Below are 6000 nucleotides of genomic sequence, written 5' to 3'. Positions count from 1 at the left end.
TCTATTGGAATATTATGTATATTTCTTATTGCCCTATATTGAATAATCTGGATTTCGGATATAAGCTTTTTAGTTGCAAAACCCCATATGCAAAAATAAATAAATAAGAAATTATTCGAATAATTATTTGGTATTCGGTTGTGCTCCTGTGTTAATGTCACGGACCTTTGAATTACATTTTCGAAATACGACTCCCGCTCAACCACAATTTATTTCCGTTTTCTAGCGCGAATATTAACCGGGTAACAAACAGAAGGAGTAACAAAACCTGTATTTACTTGTATCACAATAGCGTATGTCAATTAAAGAAAGTTTATCAATTTAATTACGTTAGATGTTAGATATTATTATAATTATCGTAATTTTAAAATCTTCTAATTCCGACGCCTTTTATATAAGTCACTTTAAAATAAATTCCATAATCATCGATGTGTCACCGCTTATTTAAAGGTATCATATCACATTATTTTCATCAAGTCACAGTGAAAGGATTGTTAGTATGTAGGTACTACATTTGACGATTTCAACGCCAAGGGTTAGCGACAGTACTTTCATTTGCTGGAAAAAGACAGCACAAAATATTAGTTCAGTTTATACCCGAATATTTAAATATCATTGATGTATAAATCTGTAAATAAATTGTCTGTTAGAGCTCTACTTTGGTATAAACTAATTTGCCAGCATGCGTCGCACTCCGAGTATAAACACAAGTTGGTACATAATTACAACACCAGGTTTGTTCGTATGAAAGGGCTAGCTGTCCTTAATATTGCAATAAATATGGCAAAAGGACACTGCAATATAGTATACCTAAAATATTTAACATGTTACCAAACAATTAATTTGTATTCATTTGTATAATTTGTATAATTTGTATTAATTAATTTGTATAAAATTTCTTAATATTGTTCTTTATTTAGTATTTTTTTCTCATGTATCTCTATAATAATGTATAAACTTATATGTATGTATATGTATGTTTGTATGTTTTCATACTTTTATTTATTAAATATTTTTCTATGTACCCTATACCCATGTTAGTACATTTCCTGATTTTTACTTATTATTGTATCTTTTAGCTTTTCTTATGTTATCTTTAATTTTAACTAAATTTATATACTTATGTTTCACTGCTGCACTTGACTGTAATTTCTAATATATGTAAAAGCCCGTAGGGCGTGTAAATTAATAAATAAACAAAATAAATAAATAAATAAATATTAAAAATACTGAGTTAAATACAGGAGTATGACGTTTGCTCAAATTATGCTTATTAGAAAAAAGTTTTTTGTATTAGTGATAGTTTTTCATAATGTAATATGTAATGTTTTTCAAGTAAAATTATTGTTAACGTAGGTTAGGTGTAAAAAATCGATGTTATTTTATAAAAACCTTCTGACGAGTTGTATGTATGCAACTCAGCAGGACTTTAATTTAAGACCATTTTGTAAATATTTTTGAAAAATAAAAAAAGACATTGGGCTCCCTGGACAATACATAACAGTTTATTCATCAACGGTGAAATTGTACCTACTGCCTTCGCAGCGAGGCCTCTAGATTTCAGTCACTGTGCGTCGCCGCTGCACCTGTCTATGTATATTATAAATACAAAATCCGCCATATACAAATACCAGCAAATTGCCGGTATTTGTAAATTACCAGAAGGTACAGAATCATATTTTTATACCTATTGCCAGCGGAAATTATGAAGTAGGTAACTAGTTGGGTTTGCATTCCATGCGAATGGCGATCGGCATAGTTTCTACGAACAGTTTAATAAACTGACTAAATTATGGGTCAGCAGATATATTTTAAAACAATCTCATATTTTCAATTAATAATATTACAGGCATGACCAAACCTTTGTAGATGAATTTTAAATTTTTTCCTGCAGGATTAATATCGAAATGAGATTATTTTTACAGAGATAAAACTTTTATTGACTGGTCTGTTTTTTGGTTGGCTGCAAGGCCTGGCAAAGTGATTTTATTTATGTTCTTAAATTTTTAAATAAATAAACAATATTACATTATTTTCTTCTTCCAGGTAAATGAAGAATACATAAATGTAATAGTTTGCGACTCAAAAGTACCCAAATTTAACTTTTTTGTTTTCATATTAAATACATAAAATTATACATTTATACAACGTTGCTTTGACCCCGTTCTAAGCCGGCCAAATATATATTTTTTTTTTTCTCTTTCTCTTCTTTCTCTTTCTCTTGTTTCTTATAAAACAGTAATCAATACAGAAAAAAATACATAAAGGTATTGGACGTAGTGAAAAACATAGTAAAATACACATAAAAAAAAACATAGAAAAAATGTTTTAAAAACATGGTAAAAAATAAAAAAAACGTATTTAAAATCGGATCTGAACACTACCCCCCATAATAAATGACAACAGTTCTACTGAAAGTGAACTTATGTTTTTTTTTATTAAATACATAATATATTAAACCCCTACCTTCTAATAACATTCAAAAATATTTATTGATTAATTTTTATCAAAATTATCTTATACATCTCTCACACATGCATTTGTCAAATTAATAGTAACGTAAATAAATTAATTGAGCGGGAATGCTGCAAACCTATTTAAAAACGAAACAATTCAGACCAAAATAGACATTTGGTCATCAGAACAATACGTACCATGTCTCGGTAACTGCACACATGTGCAGACCATATTCCAGGAATCAGCGAGCAGCCTGTTAGCCACGTGTCCGGCAGTTACTATGATACCTTCAATCTACAAAAGCTACCCCTTGGATATTTTTCTACATTTCGTTTACTTTTTAGCATGAACAGTTGTCAAGTTATTTACAATGCTCAACGTTTATTAAATTACCTATAAATAGCGACGGTAAATATTTGTAATTTAAATAATACATGCATAAAAAAATACAGACAAACTGGTTCACTTACCGCCTAAAAAAGTGCTGGTTGTGATACTGTGGTTATACTACATAATATAAATATTATGTTAATTTTATTTTCCCAGTTGTGTTTTGTCTTTATTTAAATAAAGACAAAACACAACTGGGATTAATACTATTAACTATTATTAATAATATGCACAGAAACCTGCATTAAACAAATATGCAATCAAACAATTACACAACGGCTTAGTAATCTCAATTATTTTTTGTCATTTTAAAACAAACTTATTTAGATACCAACATAATATTAAAATTCCTAAATTCCACACAAATCATGGTCAAAATAGCTTTGTCTTCAAATGTGTAAAAAAATTATAATAATCTTCCTAATGAACTAAAAACGTTTAAAAATAACATATTATCAATACATAAATTATTTTTTTGAACACGTGTAAAAACTACATTAAATTTTAATTTGGATGAATGTATTATTGTTTTATGTTTTTGCTTTATATATCCTACGTTTTTTTTTTTCTCAGGTACTCGTATTTAAAATTATATAAACTATTATAAATGAACAACTATAACAGTATAAGTCACTCTTCAAGCACAAAAGTTAGTCTCTTTTTTTGGAGAGTTACAGTGATAACATTTACTCGATGTATAAAAGTAGATATGTATAGAATTTTTTAAAACATAAACCTTTTATGAAATTTATTAATAAAAAATAAATAAAACAAATTTGAAAAACTACAAGTTAAAGAAAATCTGCTCTTAGATCAGCATTTGATCAGGTATCGGAAAACTTGCCGAACCCCGGCGCTGCTCAAACACTAGGTTCGAAGACCGACCCTTTGCAATTACCTTCACACTGGCGAATCCTCGACAGTCCAAGGTCGTTCAGATCTGATTTCTAAAGTTACAATAATGGACAGAGGCTAAGTAAATATAGTTTTGCTACCATTTGTGTTTGCGATTCGGTCATGAGCATAAATGGCAATATCCGACAAAAGCCCTCCATATATTTTTCCAAACTCACAGAGAAAGGGCAGTGAAAGCAGTAGAGTTAAATTAAATTGAAATTGCGATGAAAGAAATAGAAATTTTCAAATTATGATGACAAAAAAAATCATTGCTTTTTTGTATGAGTCAAATCGATTCGGACCCACGATCTTTAAAACGGTTTCGGGTATGTGAATGCAGTACTTTCAAGTTCCGATCTAATTTGCCAAGTGAGGGGGACTCTTAAATTAATTTTGAATGTATCTTTATCGTGTAATAAAAAATAATAGTTGTTGTTAGAATTAAAAATGATATTTGTTTTATTAAGTGAATGCAAATGAATGAACTTTATGCTTCGTTCTGGTGTCAGGTAAGGTTTTACCGCGACCAAATTTTTTGTGTACTTTCAATGGGCTTTGTGAGCAAAACCATAAGATTTACAGAATATCTAAAACTAAGACTGGATAGCCTGTTTTATCGACTGTGTCGAGTCGCGTACCGTGAGTGGACGGAGAGTTGCGAGGTGACGACACAGCGCTGCGTGTGACGATCAAAATTTGGGCTTGTGTGGGCTCGGCGCGCGCTCAGATCAGTTGTATCTCCGGAACGAGTGGGTCGATTTGAGTGATTGAGGGGTCTACACAGAGCTAAGAAAAAATACATTCTAATCAATAAGAATACCATTTATAACTTGTACAAACCTCTCCGACTAAAATTGGACACACCACAATCGACTTAACGTTCGTACGTCAACTTAGTCCAACGATTATGCGCAACGTTTCAAATTTTAGTTACCATCGACCAATTCTTCATAGGTTAGCTGTTTGTACTAATGATTATGATGAATAAATGTTATTCATTGTGTAATGCTCTTTCATTCATTTCAATTTTTCTTCTGATAAACAAAACAAAACAATCTCTCAATTACGAGAGTAACGTATGTTATTTCGCATTTTTACAGAGCATCAAGAATAGTCGCTGTATACTTTTTTTAGTTATGGAAGGATTGTTCATCCGGATTCGCGCCAATCACAGAAAAAGTAGGCTGCGGCGAGTTAAGTTGACACCGCTTGGCCCCCTAACACACTGAGTAGGAATAGATAGGTACCTACCCAGTATAACGTAACTGGAGTGCCTAGCTTGCCACCTACCCATCCTACCAACCTTCCCACGTTCTGCAGCGAATGACGTTCATCTACCAAGACTTGCGGGACTGCGTGACGTCAACGAGCGGGCCACGTGACCGGTGACGTAGTGGCAGAAAAAGAAATCTCAAGGAAGAAAACCGTCGGTTTAAAGTTGGGTTAGGCAAACGTCAAAACTTTTACCAACTTCGAAAGCGCGTCAAAAATTACGTCGCAAGTTACTGTCAAAGTTAGTTGACATTTTATTTTAGAACTGTCATTTCGTCGGGATCGTAGAATAACGGCAGATATGCGAAAAATGCGGTATTGACTTTCTTTTATATTTGACATCGAAAAATTTATATAATGGCTTTTTTTCCAAGTTTGAATAAATATGTATATATATAACCCAAGTATCAAATGACAAACTTTTGAACTTATTAAGTTGTGACATAAAGTGTCCAAAAAAAAATTAAACCGCTCTCAAGTAAAGTTGAAAAAATCACATGCGTCATTGTTCTACGATCCCGACGATTTGACGGGTCATTTTCATCATAATCATTCTCCTATATGCACGAAATGGTGTGTACAGCACCAGATCGGAACACCAAATGAAGTTGAACACCATAAAGGAAAGGTGATCAGTCTCACGCTTCAGGTGCCAGTCAAGGAAGAATGAAATGTTGCAGTATTAAACCACCATAAAAATACGAATACTTGTTGGGGTTCAAATCCCTGGTAGACGAATGCGCCATTCATTACACTACTATGCTAAGTTATTCTCACTTAATTAATTTTAATATGAGAGTAGCCAAGGAATCTAAATACTCGTACGTTTGACAGTTACTAAAAAGTAACACTTTTGATGTTCGTTCGTCTTCTTCTCCCCTGAGTACCCTGTCAGGTATCCCCGACGTTGGAAATAACTCTGGCGAAGGTCTCTCTGTGCTGCTGGAAAATCTACTCCATAGTTCTGAAGCCAGACCAGTATGG

Source organism: Micrasema longulum, unplaced genomic scaffold (assembly GCF_059751315.1).
Source record: "Micrasema longulum isolate JH-2025_06_02 unplaced genomic scaffold, ASM5975131v1 h1tg001196l, whole genome shotgun sequence".
NCBI lineage: Eukaryota > Metazoa > Arthropoda > Insecta > Trichoptera > Brachycentridae > Micrasema > Micrasema longulum.
The sequence above is the reverse complement of the archived record's forward strand: the minus strand, read 5'-3'. Positions refer to the sequence as shown.